At 46.2% G+C, this 16,461-nt stretch overlaps 1 protein-coding gene across 3 annotated transcripts in view; it reads right to left on the bottom strand.

Annotated features, from left to right (window-relative positions):
- Nucleotides 1-16,201, bottom strand: part of KMT5B (lysine methyltransferase 5B) — a 53,104-nt gene extending 36,903 nt beyond the window's left edge. Inside the window, exons 1-2 of one of the 3 annotated variants that reach the window (XM_043924732.1) lie at nt 15,863-16,201; nt 15,578-15,679 (exon numbers count right to left, since the gene is read on the bottom strand). The gene's annotated coding sequence lies outside the window, so the exon portion shown is untranslated. Of the gene's footprint in view, nt 1-5,609; nt 5,728-15,577; nt 15,680-15,862 lie in introns of those variants that run through there. The other 2 variants (XM_043924731.1, XM_043924734.1) reach the window with 2 other exon arrangements.
- Nucleotides 16,202-16,461: the final 260 nt, after the last annotated feature.

Here is a 16,461-nt window from a genome sequence, read left to right as displayed (position 1 = left end):
ACTTTTCTTTTCCTTAGCACAGCACAAAGTAGATCAAAGGCACTCAACTGATGAAAGAATAAATAAATGAGACTGTGATCTAAATCACCTCACAGGAGCTGGCACGTCCGTGTTGTTTAGACTGTAACTTACAACCTGACCTCCAGTTCTCTTCTTCCTCAAGGTGCCTGTCCTGGCACCGCGGCTGGAGCAGGGCTGGCGCAGGCAGCAGCCCCTCCCCACCAGCGGCCTCCCCAGCACCCACCGCAGCGCTTCCGGGCTCACCCCTGACCCTACTCCAGAGAAAACAGTGAGAAGGAAGTTCATCTCAAGAATGTCCACGTATGCCGATAACACATGACCTACAGATAACGATCAAAGAATGTGTTTTTAAGCCTCTTTTAGAAGTCCTAATACTCCTCAATGATAACAAAAGCTAACTATATGAAATAGAAAAGAGAAATGTGGCTTTATATAGAATTAAGAGACAAAAGAACAGCAAATCAGCTCCCCAGAAAACCCTTCAGCCCCAACCAAGCTCCCAGTCAGAGGAAAAAAGTAGAAAACCTGGGACAAGGCCCAGCAATCTGAGTTTTAGTAAGTCCTCCAGGGGATTTTGATGCAACTCCAGCATCTGAACTACTGTTCTAAGTTACTTGTTCATCTACTAGGGCAAAGAACAGATATCAAATTTTTAAGGAAAATTAAAGAATAAAAAATTTTAATTTGAGGAAATTATACCTACCAACCCAATTTCTCCCAAGAATTCAGAAAGTTCACCAATAAATCATTTTAGTAGTACACTCTGACTCAGTTCATGGAGAACAGACTGAGATCCACTCTAACTTACACATAATTTCAATTAAATGTAGGTTAATGACTAAAAAAAAGGAGCAAATCCGTAACCCGGGGTGTCTGAATTATACTGCAGTCAACTGATAACTATTTTATTTGAAGTTAAGGAACCAAAGAGTAACAAGCACTCTGTCAATCAGAAGACATGGCTGAATTTCACTAGAATGAACACACTGCACGTATGTCTGGGTATATTCCATATTCTAGCAGAGGCGCCAATACTCTCCACTCGTCTGGATAACAACAGTTATCATTACAGCAAAAGGCTTCAGCTCACAATGAATATTCTGTGAAAGCAGTTTTAGTAAAGCTAGCAAAGATGGGGGGCTATGTATATAAATTTTTAGCTCAAAATAAACATATCCTCTACTAGTCATCAGCTGCTCTGCCCTCATGCGTGCAGGATCTGCTCTTGTTGGCATGATCAGTCCCACAAGACGATGAGCTGGAAGAACACTTTCATATTAAAGGTGGAGATGGAATTTGAAAAGCTAACACAAGTAGGTATTTTCACAGGAGAAACAGGAGCTGAAGACATGGGGTGGCTCCCTCTCCCAACAGAGGAGGGGTGCAGTCTCTCTGGCCTGGAACCCAGCAGGTTCACATGGAAATAGTACCATGGTCTTGACTTGGTTGACAGTATCTGAGCCGTATTTAAAAGTTAAAATCACCTCAAATTTATCCCAAAATTGGCAGAAAAAAATTTTTAAGAAAGGAGTACTGGCTACTCCTTAAATGGCCTAAAAAGTTACAAATCACTCTTTGTTCTGATTTCACAATTAAAAAATCATGAAAATTATCACACATCTACTACACTCCAGTCACTGAGGATGCAGCAAACAAGGTTTCTGTCCTCATCTGTGCTTAAATTCTAATGAAGAAAGCTCCAGGAAATCACAAATTGGCAAATAAACGCCAGCACCTTGGAGAAGATAAAACCACTTCTAAGTGGAAGGGGGTGTTCTAGGTGGAACCCAGGTGGCACAGGGCGAAGCACTGGGGCGCACTGGGGAGTGAGCACAGGCAAAGGGCAGGTACAAAGTCGGGGGGGGAGGGCCAGCAGAGCCCAGTGTGGCTGGAGCAAGGGAAGGGGGTCAGAGGGGCAGGAGGCAGGCCAGAGAGGTTCCCAGAAAAACACAATGTTAACACGGGGCTTCCAAACCCTGGCTGAGACCTAGGCATTAACTCTCAGTGAGAAAGCAGTAGGGATGGGAGTTGAGTGGTAAAGGCCTCTGCTGGCTGCTCTTATGAAGAAGAGCTTGAATGCGTTTGGAAGAGCAATACTAATCAAGCAACTAACAATTTGGGAGGATGAGAGAAAAGCAGTTAAGAGACCACAGCAATAAACAGGAGAGATGGACACTGGTGGCCTGCAGCAGCAGAGCGGGGGAGAAGTGGTCGAGTTCAGGGATCCTTTCAGAAGGTTTTGCTGACAGGATCTGCTAATACTGTGTGGAAGAAAGAGGTCTCAGATATGCTTGCAAATGCAAGAAGGGACTCAGAAGTTATGGAGGTGACTAAGACCACAGGAAGGTCAGGTTTTGGTAGGGGCCAGGGGGCAGGAGTTTGGTTTGGTGGTGTTTGAGGTATCTGTTAAAAGAGTCCAAGCAGAGATGTCTAGGCAGCTGGACAAAAGGCCCTGGAGGGCAGGTCCAGGCTGGATGTACGCATTCGGGAGCTGAGGACTAGTGAGAGGTCAAACCACAGGACCAGTGAAATCACCTAGCGAGGAAGGACAGAGGGAAGAAGTCAAGAGCCAAGGGGGCCAGGTATTTAGAGCTCCAGATGATGGAACAGCAGCTGAGGACACCCAGAGGAGCAGTGAGTGAGGAAGCAGGCGAAGCAAGAGTAAATCAGGGCTCCGCGTGTCAGGAAGGAGGCCGGCTGGGCACAGACTTCAGGGCTCATCAAGCAGACCTCTGAGGGTCTGGGCCGCTGTGAGCCTCTCATGGCAAGGACAGAGAACTTCTGAAATGGACATAATGTCTTGAAACATGAGCTCACGGGGAAAGAACTAGATGGCAGAAAGGAATATAAAGAATCATGAGTAAAGAGACTCCTAAGTTCTTTTCATTTGCTTCAAAGAAGAGAAAAAGAGTCTAAATTTCAGGTGTCAGAAAAGATACCTGTAACATTCAGAGGGTGACGATAGGTCAATTTGAGACCAGCATGCTTTGATAGAGTTTCTAAGGATCTTTGTTAAGTTTTTAAATGAACAGATTTACTAGTTATCAGGAAGGGAGTATGCTGATGGACAGAATTCCGAAGTGTCTGTACAAGGCTTTGCCCCCTCTGTTTTTATAGGTGTCACAAAAATGACCCAACTGGGCTCTAGAGAAATGCAGTTGTCACTGTGCTCTGGTATGGGACACCTTCCCCTACTCCTACCCGCCCCTGGGGTTTCTTGCTGTTATTCAGGCTCCTCCGCCATGGGATTTCCCAGCAAGAATAACCAGTGGCTTGCCATTTCCTCCTCCAGGGGATCTTCCCCACCCAGGGACTGAACTTGTATCTCCTGCACTGGCAGGTGGGTTCTTTACCACCAAGTCACCAGGGAAGCCCAGCTGGGAGTTTATCTGACACTAACACAACAGGAAGGGTTTCACTGGACCAACACAGGTGGGGAAGGATGCCCATACTTCAGATTCTACTCTCAAATGTAAAGGGCTTCCCTTGTAGTTCAGCTGGCAAAGAATCCGCCCGCAATGCAGGAGCTGCTGCTGCTGCTGAGGCGCTTCAGTCGTGTCCAACTCTGTGCGACCCCATAGACGGCAGCCCACCAGGCTCCCCCGTCCCTGGGATTCTCCGGCAAGAACACTGGAGTGGGCTGCCATTTCCTTCTCCAATGCATGAAAGTGAAAAGTGAAAGGGAAGTCGCTCAGTCATGTCCGACTCTTAGCGACCCCACAGACGGAAGCCCACCAGACTCCCCCGTCCCTGGGATTCTCCAGGCAAGAACACTGGAGTGGGGTGCCATTGCCTTCTCCGCAGTGCAGGAGACCTGGGTTCAATCCCTGGGTTGGGAAGATCCCCTGGAGAAGGGAAAGGCTACCCACTCCAGTATTCTGACCTGGAGAATTCAAATGTAAACAAAAGGGCACACAACTTGTGATAATACAAAACGTACCAGAAAATTGCTAAAACAAGAGATGCATTTAAAGAGGAAAGTATTTAATGAATTCTTTAGAGCTGTGTTTAAAGAGGAAAGACTGACCACATTTTAATACCACTAAGGTAACACACACACACACACACCATCATAAATTCCAAATCATCAACAGACAGCAATGGCTGTTTTGGGAGAACGGGATTAACATCAAAAAAAGACTTTTCCCCAAAACACTGACAATGAACCTATTTCTTTATAATTGGGAAAAAACAAACAACCCACTCCCCCCAATACTTGAAATTCCAGTTTCCAAAGAAAGCACAGAGGTGTTTCATAGAAAATGTGCCCACTCTATCTCCAGTGACGGACCCTCAACAAATGTCAACATGCTCCCAGCCTCCCACTTTGAGAGTGTCCTTTATGGACACTCACACGGACCATAAACTGTGCCTTTGAACTCAGCTGCTCATCTCCAATTTGAGAACTCTGGTTTCAGTTCTTTTTCACTTAAAACTTTTGGACAGGAATTTTTCATTGGGTATCCTAAATACAAATTGGGATTTAAAAAAAATCTGTTATAAAAAATGAAAACATCGATTCTGAAAGACTACCAAAAATTTTGACACACTTCTGATAACATCACCAAGAACTCTCTAACCAGTTTCCAACTGAACTTGTCTGAAGGTAGTTTATTTTAGAGAAATTATCCATTGACAAGGAAACAATTCCCCAAGTGGCTGAAATGAAAAGGTTAACACATTTTTAAAAGCAGGCTCTAGCTTGCTAGAGGACTTTTTAAAATCTTTATTGAGAAAAAGCAGAACAAACATTTTTCAAGTGATTCAGTTACAATTTGCTGAGAAAATAATTCAATACACCAAACAGTTAACAGTCTTATCTTGGAGAAACAGATTACAAGCAATTTCTTAACTGTTACATGACATACTCTTCAAAAGGTTTGACTTTTCAAGATGAGCATATATCACTTTTGTAATAAAGAATAAGTTTAAAAAGGAAAATAAAACAGATTTCACAAAAATCCTTCTGCATCATCCATATGTATGTAAGTTAAAGCCAATTTCTAAAACTTTACTCGCAGCAATTAAAACCAGACTTCTAGGCAGATGGGAAGTGAAAAAATGTCATTGAAATCCTTCTACAAGTTTTCAATGCTTGTGGACTCTGATGCTCACACTGTCACAACGCCAGACTCCCAGGAGCTTTGTATTTAAAATAAGCACAAGATGACAAACACAAATAAAAAGCATAGAAATGAAAGAAGGCACTGCCCAAAGAAGAAACAGCAAACAAGACGCACACCTCAAAAGAATAAACAGCACACCCCGGGCTTTGCCCGTCAGCGCGCCCACCTCCCAGTCCTCAGCCCAGCAGACTGCCATGATACATGCTTTAATATTTCTCCTTCACAGTGCTCATCACAACTGTACTCACTTCTTCATGTATTACTTGATGACACTTGCCTTTCCCACACAGCATAACAAAGATAAGGTACACTTTCATATCACTGGAACCCATCACAAGGCCCAACACACCACAGGTCCACTTGTATCATATCCCCCTTTCCAGTCTCAAACCTAACTGCTACATTATAGATTATCAGTTCTTTCAAGTCTCAAATGACAACAGGACTCTATAACATACGTACCAAAGAATTCCTGTCCATCTCTGTCAATGACTATTCCAAATTCATCCGCATCCAACATATAGCCAAGGTTCCACGGACTCCTCCAGTAATAACTCACGAAATGAGACCAGCTGAAGCCCTGCAGAGCCACCAGAAGCACATGGGATCACTACTCCTCCACTGTTAAGACTCTAATGCAGTTTGACAGGGTAACTGTACATTGACAATTTGTTAGAAAACTACCATGAAAGCTACCACACCTGTAACCTTAAAACTTGCTCCTGTAAACACGGCCAGGAAAAAAATCTCATTCAAGAATTCAGATGACCTGTCAGAGTTCAACCAATGCTAGTGCTAGAAGTCCCAGGGATGACTCTTCCCTTTAATTCAGCAGAAAGCCCTCCCCCAGGGCAGGGCGCTGCTCCGAAGCTGGAGTTGTCAGCAGATTCCGTGCTCACGGGTTATCTAGCACCAAACTTTAGAGCCAAAGAACAGGTCTTTACACTTGGAAAAGAGCTACTGAAAAAGTATCATTTCTGCTTTTCTCTTCCAGCTTTTGTACAAACTCATATGCATCTTGCTTCAGTCAATTCAACAGCTTTCTCAAGCAGTCTCAGGAGGCAAAGCCCCACTCAGACCAGCAAGAGGATGGTGCCTGAAGACAGCAGTTCCCCACCAGTGCACAGTGATACTCCAGCCACCCCGTAAGGATAAAAGGATGGCTACAGACGGCGTCACTAATCCCGCTAGTGGAGTCAAAGTCGCTCAGTCGTGTCTGACTCTTTGTGACCCCATGGACTGTAGCCCACCAGGCTCCTCTGTCCATGGGATTCTCTGGGCAAAAACACTGGAGTGGGGAGCAGTTCCCTTCTTCAGGGGATCTTCCCACCCAGGGATGGAACCAGGTTATTGGTTGCAACAATTTCTCGAAAGGAGGCTGGAAAACGGTTCCCAAAGATAGCTATCATGTCTTAATCTGGAACCTGTGAATTTTAGTTTACAAGGGAAGAGGTCTTTGGAAACATGATTAAATCAGATTTTTGAGATGAAAGAGATTATCCAGGTGGGCCGTAAATGTCATCACAAGTGATCTTAAAAGGGAAGGGCAAAGGGAGATTTGACACCACATACACTTTGAGATCATGGCATCTGGTCCCATCACTTCATGGGAAATAGACGGGGAGACAGTGTAAACAGTGTCAGACTTTAATTTTTTGAGCTCCAAAATCACTGCAGATGGTGATTGCAGCCATGACATTAAAAGACGCTTACTCCTTGGAAGGAAAGTTATGACCAACCTAGATAGCATATTAAAAAGCAGAGACATTACTTTGCCAACAAAGGTCCGTCTGGTCAAGGCTATGGTTTTTCCAGTGGTCATGTATGGAAATGAGAGTTGGACTATGAAGAAAGCTCAACGCCGAAAAACTGATGCTTTTGAACTGTGGTGTTGGAGAAGACTCTTGAGAGTCCCTTGGACTGCAAGGAGATCCAACCAGTCCATCCTAAAGGAGATCAGTCCTGGATGTTCATTGGAAGGACTGATGCTGAAGCTGAAACTCCAATACTTCGGCCACCTCATGCAAAGAGTTGACTCATTGGAAAAGACCCTGATGGTGGGAGGGATTGGGGGCAGGAGGAGAACGGGACGACAGAAGATGAGATGGCTGGATGGCATCACTGACTCCATGGACACGGCTTTGAGTAAACTCTGGGAGTTGGTGATGGAAAGGGAGGCCTGGCGTGCCTCCATTCATGGGGTCGCAAAGAGTTGGACACGACTGAGCGACTAAACTGACTGACTGACTGACACTTTGAGAAAAAGACAAAAAGACTGGAGAGAGGCAGCCACAAGCAAAGGAATGCCATGGACACCAGACACTGGGAGAGGCAAAGAACAAGGCTTTCCGAGAGCTTCTGGAGGGGGCCCCACCCAGACCCTGACTCTGGTCCACTGGAACTGAGAGCAGACACGTCTGCTGTTACCAGCCACCCCCTGTGGTATTTTATAGGGCGCACAGGAAACCAACACAGAGACCATGAAAAAGTAAACCAAAGTAAAAACACATTCCAGTTAGACTCCAGAAACACATAAACTTTCAACACATTACAGGAGATGTTAAGCGCCTTTAAACAGTTGTTTAAATACATTTTTAAGAGTCACTTCCCCCTTCAACTTCAGGTATCAACATGGCTACAGAGAGAGCTGTATGGATTGTGAAGATACAACTGGTGTCTCAATTAAACATCTAATTACTCATGCACCGTGCTTAAGCACAGTTAACCAAAACCTTCCTTAGAAGCATCATATGGAACATTATATATTTATATATGTTTACCACAAGAATTAAAAATTAAAACTATTAAAATTTTCATTTAACAGACCATTTTAAACAGCAAAAGAGCCACCACTGGAAGGTCTACAATCAGATGTTTACAACACTTAAACTTATTTGGCCACTGATCTACAGCTGAGCATGTAAAACTCCTCATTACAGAAAATACTGCTTCAAAGCATCTTTTTACATACACCATACGTACACCAGTATGTATCACAACAAAGGATTCTATGTAAGAAAGATCTGTGCCTCCAACTGTCTCAGCAGATATCTCTAAAATAAAGGTCTTAGCTGATGTGGTTGCTGAGGGAAATTCTGCCCCCAATCTCCTTCCCTATTTCTCCACATTTGCTCCACCTGCTCACCTAGGAGCGCCCATAAACAAAATCAAGGATGCTTCCTTTGTTACCCTCCTCTCTGGGACCCAAACAGCATTTTACTCCTCTATCAACAGATGACACCTAGTGGCAAGACCCTGTAAGTACAGCCCACAGTTCCCGAGAAGCTCTGAGTGAAGTAGAACAAAGAATCATCAACTCTTATGGGCAAAGACAAGGGTGAGAAAAACCTACAAAAAGTGAATCCTGGGCTGAGTCCGAGCCTTGGGCCAAGACAGAGTCTGCGGGTGGCAGCCTGTGCCGAGGGCAGCGCACACCCTGGGTCAGGCTGTGGCTCGGGAGGGGCAGGGCGCCCGGGGCCCACTCTGGCTTCACTCACTACTCTCCAGCAACGTGACCATGGACAAGTCACTCAACCTAGCTAATGTCTCATTAGTAAAAAGAAGAGAAGTCTGGCACAAGGATTAAATGAGCAGAAACTGCTAATACAATAAAGGTCTCCAATTATCTCCTCTTTTCATGTAACTAAGGAAGAAACAAAGAAAAGAAGACCAGGCACGCTGATATATCATTCACAAAACTGTCAAGAATCAAATAGAAATTCCCTATTCCTCATCCTACCATAATTCTCACAGGGGAAAAAAAAAAATCACATCACCTCATCCATTAGAAAAAGTACAAAGTTTCAAGAGAATAAAAAGGAGCAAGACGCTCATTTATGATAGAGTTAAGATCAGCTCTGCTTTTCCTACTGCTCCTGAAGAGAAGCAGTGTGTTTTCTGGCACCAATGTATAATTAAACATCACTGAATATACCTCGCATGTTAACAGAGGAACTACAGATTTTGTTGGTTTTTTTTTTTTCTTTTCATTTATTTTTATTAGTTGGAGGCTAATTACTTTACAATATTGTAGTGGTTTTTGTCATACATTGACATGAATCAGCCATGGATTTACATGCTTACCAGTGCCCAACACACAGCTAAGCAAGTGTCCACTCAGACATGAACGAAGAACTGAACGCCACAGGGACCACCTGGCTGCTCGTATTATGATCCAACAATTGTGCTAATAACTTCATATATATCATATCATTTACCCATATCACAGTATCTTAAATATACAATAGATCTTTAATATTCATAAACACAATAAAATAGCAAATTATACAACACAATTTGTATCATAAAACATTAAAAATATACAATAACTTATACAACTATCATCACCCTCATTTCACAAATAAGAGGAAGCCTTAAAGAATGAGAAAAAAGCCATGCTGAAAGACTACATATACACTTTTGACCATACAAGAAAGCAATATAAGCCTGCTCAAACAAAATTTTAAATATATTTTGCCTCATATTTGAAGAGCAAGGCCCTAAAACAAAATAGACATGGATCCTGATTTCACAGAGCTCAGAGTATAGCATGAGATGAGAGACAAACAAGTATGAAACAGTAAGTTCTGGTAAGAGCTATAAAGGAAACAAGTAGGATACAAGGACAGACTAATGTGGGGACAAACTTCCAATTGAATAATCAAGAATAAACCAAAAAGCATAAATACAGAAACCCAATCACCTTTTTGGATCAAAAACACTCCTGATCTATCTACACCCACCCACCAAACATTTTCTGAGGCAACTGGCTTGGTCTAAATCCTCCTCTGAATGAGGTGTCTTTTTCTTTCTCTTTTTTTCCTTCATTTATTTTTATTAGTTGGAGGCTAATTACTTTACAATACTGTAGTGGTTTTTGCCATACACTGACATGAATCAGCCATGGATTTACATGTGCTCCCCATCCTGAACCCCCTTCCCACCTCATCCCTCTGGGTCATCCCAGTGCACCAGCCCAGTGCACCAGCCCCGAGCACTTGTCTCATGCATCCAACCTGGACTGGCGGTCCATTTCACACTTGATAATATACATGTTTCGATGCTGTTCTCTCAGATTATCCCACCCTCACCTTCTCCCAGAGTCCAAAATCAGACTTTTGGACTTTTTGTCTCTTTTGTGACGGGAAGGGAGAAGTAGGTTTCTATCTGGTCTCTCTAGCTCCAGCCTCTACTGGCTCACTGGCTGAAGGATCAGCCGCCTTTACTCTTCAGCAGGTGGGAGGGGGGAGGGGGTTCCATCTTCCTAATAGTATGTTAGTTTTCTTGCTGAAAATACATATCCCTTCACAACATGCAACATAAGGGCTTTTCTTGAAAATGAAAATACTCTTCAGAGGTTAAACTGTATCAGATATTTCAACCTTGTTAAAAATCAGACAGACAAAATGAATCATTCTGCAGACCGAGAAACAACTCAATTCAGTATTTATCAAGAAACTGCTGGGAGCCTCTAGGCACTGTTCGTGGTGCTGGAATACGGCCTGCGTCCAGGAAACACTAGAGGGCGCACGAGAGTTTCCGCTTTCGGGAAACTGCACAAGGCAACTACGGAGTGGGGGACCTTTGCAAAACCAAAGGGAAGCCTGTGAAAGCCAGGTATCTGCTGAGCAGAGCAGCAGCAGCAGGACCTTCACTGGAAGGGCGCTTCTGCCTCAGACCTGAGCGGCAATCCGAGCGTCACAAGAGATCTGCGGACCTGGTGCTCCCATAAAGACGCCCCAGCCCCGTGTTTGTTCCATCCTAACACGCGTACCAAGGGTTCCCCAGATTGGCCACGCTATGAGATAGGTGAGACAGGTATTATCACTACAAATGAGATGGCTGAAGCTCAGAACGAAGTTGCCTTCCTGAAGTCAAGCTGCCTTAAACAGTTAGCCTGGGTCTAGAACTCGAGCGTCCTAGCTGAAGTCTGGAGGCACACGTGTATCACCCACAAAAAGGCTTCTCACGTGCTCTTGTCTTTGTGTGCTCTCCTAACACAGAAGATAGGACATCCCGCAGAAATGCAGCTGACAAGTAGGAGCCACAGAGACGTGGAAGCCACACAGACCTTAAGAATCGAACTTCTGGGATCCCCGTCTCCAAGTTCTAAAACCCAACTGACCATAAGCTGTGCGTGTGTCCTCACTCAGCCATGTCCAACTCTTTGCAATTCCATGGACTGTAGCTCACCGGCTCCTCGTGGGATTTTCCTGGCAAGAATACTGGAATGGGTTGCCAGTTCCTTGCCCAGGGGAATCTTCCTGACCCAGGAATTGAACCTGCATCTCCTGCATTGCAGGAGAATTCTTTACCACTGGGCCACCAGGGAAGCCTGATTGTAAGCTGTACCATCAACTTAATAATATTTCAAAACAAGGAGGAAAGACTATGTGAAATACACAGATGAACTATGTAAACCAATTGGAGAGATGGCAAAGTGAGTAAGTTAGCTCTCAGAAGTGAGAAAATGGGTGGTGATTAAGTGTAAAAGAGTATACTCTAGAACCGCAAGTGATGTCAGAGATTAATGTTTAGCTGTTTTACAGATGAAGAAACTAAGGCTTGGCCCCATCAATGCTTTAAACAAATAAGGAGCAGACTGGAACACGGGTATTGAGTCTTAGTCCAGTGGTCCTTCACCCAGCCCCATAATTGTATGTATAATTATACTATAAAATTATGTATATCCTTAGAAAAGACTGTGCAGTGTTTGAGTCTGTCTTACACAGATACTAGCCAACCCCCAATGTGGCTGGCATGGGAGACAGAGGCAGTGAGTGATCAAAGTGCCCCAGTGGTCCTAGGAACCCTTTAACCTAATGGAAGGAAAATCATGAAGCAAAACATAATTCAGAGCATCAATGACTATGGAAATCAGTGACTTTTTTTTCCATTCTGTGAGAATATTTTAGAATTAATGCAAACAGTTCTGCTTCCGTCACCAACTATATAAAGACAATATATCCACTGCCTCTGAGCAACATGGGGATCAAAAGGAAAGTGTGGTGTTTTTTTTTAAAACTAGACATTAATGTGGGTTTAGAAAAACAAAGTAATGAGTCTTTCCTGCACAGATGGATTCTCTCTATTCCACAACTTTAAAATAGTAAAGTCCTATAAAGCAAGTAAAGTAAGATGTGCATGACTAAAATTTGAGGACGTGTCTGTTGAATAAAACAAGATACCTTTTTGTAAGTGAAAAGTTACTCAGACTTTCTGTAATCTGATTTGGACAAAGACAAACTCCAGTCACATTAGTAGGAAAATACAGAGTTAAGTTATTGGTTAAACATGACATTTCCTCTCAACCAACACTTCTAATCTTCTAGGAAACACCAAATTACGGGGAAAGAAAGGGCTTACAGTAAGAACTAAAGTAAAACCAGATTTGAACAGGGTTTCTTTTGGGGGGGGGGGTTGGGGGGAATGAAATGTAGAGTTGATAGAATTTAAAGAAAGTTGTGAAACTTGCTAAGCCCAGTGGAACTCCTGACTTGTTCACTAGGACCCTTCCTTGTACAGCTTGTTCCATGGAGCTCCCTCATGAAAACCACAGGGTTCAATCACATTTCATACTTAAGAGCTTCAAACAGAGTATGTTTTTTAAGGTTTCAAAGTTGACAGACTATCCAAGAAAAAAGTTACTTTTCAAATCACTGTTTTAATGGTTAGAACTCCTAATACTTGCAATTTAAAGTGCACTGGCTAGCTTCACGCACTAGTAAATTTAAGTGTGTGCTTTTTATTGCAATTAAAACCGTCCCCTACACCAAGACACATCAGCAAATACATTTTCCCTCCAAATAAAAAGTAACTAAAAATCAGGCCGAAAAACTGAGTTACATCTTTACACATAAAACTTCTACTGCACAGAGCTCCACCTGAGACACAGCTGTCTATGCTCTCTGCCTTCATTTCCTCAGTGTATCTGTGAAACTAATATACACACTGGAACAAAGACACACATCCCCATCTTTAACACTGTGTGGAAAACTTAGCAGTTAGTGTGTTCCAGGGCTGACAAAGACCTGTAACTCCTGCCCACCGAAGAAGGATTTTACGAGAGGAGAGAAAGTAAAGCTCATATATGGCAGGCACAGGATAATTAATCGACACCACTTGTCTGAAAGGATTTGCTTTCCTAAGCTGTATGAAGGGCATTCCTGTAGACAGGGAGCTGCTACCATGCTACACACACAAATAAATGACTGTGCAACACAATCAGGCCACACGCTCCTGTCCTACAAGGCCACAAACTGACACTCAAACTAAGAGAAACCAGATTCAATCCCAGACATATAGGACCCAAGGGAAAATTTGTAAACCAACATGCCCCACCCACAAAACTCAACGCTCAAAGACACAAACAACCTGCAGCCACTTCCTTCACATGCATATTCCGCTAGATCCCCACACTGCCCACTGCAATTTGCTTCAGGCATGGAGAGTTCAAAACAGAAGCACTTCAGTGTGCACAAGAAGACAAATGAAAACACAGGCAAGACAGCACTTGGAAATGACTTTGTTTAGTTTCAAAGTTTATGGGTAAAAAATTAAGCCCTACTCTCTTCTCCCCTTGAAGAGTAAATATCCCCATCACTCCTTTTGCTCTCAAACTAAGTGGTTATGTTAACGACAGCAATGCTGTAATAACAGTAGAACGCAGGAATTTTGAACAACTATATATCAGCAAGTTCTATTAATAAATGAGTATTTTTCATCAAGTGTCTATTGAGCACCTGCTCAAAGCAGAGGAGATAACTCAATAAGCTGGCAAGAAGACCGAGGGGATGAGCAAGTAAATAGCCAAATACAATATAACAACTGCTCAGAGAACACACAAGAAGCGTGCCTTCTCCTGAGCGCTCAGTCTCTGCACGTGTGTAAGAGTTCTGTGCGGTGTGGAAGAGTTACCCAGAAGGTCACTCTCTCATGAGGCCCTTCTGAAGAGTGTCATTCCGGGGCCGGGAGCGCAGGAGTGCTGGGCAAGGCATGACCAAAAGACAGCAGAGGGGAAACTGCTGGGCCCCGAGCTCGGACGTTAGAAGAGACTGCTGAGTGATTAGAAACTGGAAAAGGGGCCGAGTTCCCACACGTGCTGGGATCAAAGCGTTTGTGGACTTTAATCCTGGAATCTAGCGAGCCCCACAGTGACAGGACCACACCTGTGGTGAAGGCGCTAAACATGTGGCTACAAGGTAAACTTGTGTCTATACTAAGTAACTCTTCAGTTTCCTGGTAGGTACAAATTATCTGTGATGATTTCAGGCAAAACTGATTTCCCCTTCCTTCTTCAAAATGCTTATACTTTGACAATTAATCACCAAAAGTTATAGGCGTGTTCTTACTATTAAAGACCAAAGGGGGAAGGAAAAAAGCTTCAGCTGGCAACTGTTTCCACCAATGATCTTATTAAGCCATGCTCCACTGTACTTTACATCAAAACGCTTTAAATCTAAAAAAAGATCCTGATGAAAAGAAGCACAATCACAACCAATCAATTCTTCTGCCTCCTACTCTAAATAAAGATTCCGCCCCCCCTCCCCAAGAGAATTTCGTTTGGCAAGTTCTGAAAAACTTAAATTTCAAAGAACACACGTTCGCCTCAATATTCTTAAAAAAACTTTCCCCTACTCAATGGGTCGGAAGCCAGAGCTCCAAAACCGGGTCAAACGAATCCAAACCGACAAAGAGTGACTTTCTCTGCGTCCCAAGTGCTTCTATACCATTCCAGCAAGTCCGGTCCCGTTGTCACCTTCTTCACGTTTCCCCCACTCTCACAGTTGGGGGTGACGCGGATCATCATCTCTGGGGATGTGGAAGGGGACCGTGTCACTCTGGGAGGACCGGCGCGTGTCCTCGGGACCCGAGACGCCGGCAGACCGAGGGGGACCGGGCCGAAGCGTAGGGGGCGGGGGGGCCCGGGGCCAGGGAGGCCAACCCGGGCCAAGGTGCTGGAGCCGCCGTCAGGAGAAGGCACGGAGCGGGGCGGAGGACCGGCCCGGGAGGAGACCAGGAATGAGGCTCGAGCCCAAACAAAAACAACCCAAAGTTGAGCGCGACGGAGAGAGCAGATTGGGCGAGACCGTTCACGGCTGCCCATTGGAGAAGAGGGAAAACAGAGTCCCCCAATCGCGAGCGGCGGGGCTGCTCCCCTCGTGCGGCCGCGGGCCGGCCCGGCGCTGCCCGGCGGCCGCTACCGCTCCCTTCCGGCCGCGGCGTCCACTGCAGGGCCCGCGCCCCCCGCCCGCCGCCGCGCCCCTCCCCCGACCGTCCCCACCGCCCCCGCTGCCCCGGCTCCGGTCCCCCCACCCCTGGCCCGGCCCGGCGCCCCCCGCGCTCCCGCCGGCCCGCCCCCAGCCCGCCGCCCGCGTCCGGCGCCCCGCCGCCCCCCGCACGCCCGCGCCGGCGTCCGCCCCCCTGCTCACCGCCGGGCGCTACCCGTTCCTCCTCGGGGAGCGTCGAGGCCCAGCCGCCTGGGCCGCTGGGGGGGGGGGGGGGCCGCTCTGCCCGGCGACACTTCCTCGTCCCTCAAGAAAATTAATCACCAAAAATAATTCCACAGAAAAATGGGAAGAGTAAAATCCAAGATGGCGGCCCCGGCCGCAGCACCGCCCGCTCCATCCGCTGTCGGGAAATGAGTCCCAGCCGCGGCCGGAGCCCCCCGCCCCCACCGCGCCGCGCCCCCCGCGCCCCCGCGCCGCGGGCCTCACCTCGCCTCTCGCGCGGCCTCGGGGAATCCCGGAGGCAGCCGCTGGCCTGGCGACTCCGCGCCCCGGGTCCTGGCGCCGCGCGTGCCGTCTCCGGTGCCCGGGTGTCCTCACCTCATAGCCCCGGAGCCTCGCCGTCCGCGCCGCAGACGCGTCGCCGCCCCCGGTGAGCCGCTCGGACGCCGCCCGGGAACGGTGGAAGGACACGAAAAGGAGTACCCTCGGCCGGGCGGAGGGACACCACTTCAGCTCACGCCTCTTCGGCCGCCTCTGTTGCTTTTACGGGACTGGGGGTTGGGTGGGGGTTGGGGAGGCGGAGAAACCCAAGAAAGAAATGAGTTCCCCCGCCGGCTGCTTCCATCGGCGGAGGGACAAAAAAGCGAATTTTGAGAGGACGAGGCCAGTCGTCGCTGCGCTTAGCTCGCGGCGGAGGGATTCTTATTGAGCTGTCGGAAAGGATCCCTCCGCCCCTCGCTGCCCTTTAAATCGCGGCTGGAGGCGGCGTCGCCGCGCGCCCCTCGGGCGCTACCTGGGCCCTAGGCTTCTACGTGCGCTCGGGGCTCGCGAGTCTGTCTTCCAACCCTCGGTCCCTGGCGCAGCAG

This window comes from Cervus elaphus, chromosome 2 (assembly GCF_910594005.1).
Source record: "Cervus elaphus chromosome 2, mCerEla1.1, whole genome shotgun sequence".
In the NCBI taxonomy this organism is placed as follows: domain Eukaryota; kingdom Metazoa; phylum Chordata; class Mammalia; order Artiodactyla; family Cervidae; genus Cervus; species Cervus elaphus.
This window is presented reverse-complemented; position numbering and strand designations above follow the sequence as displayed.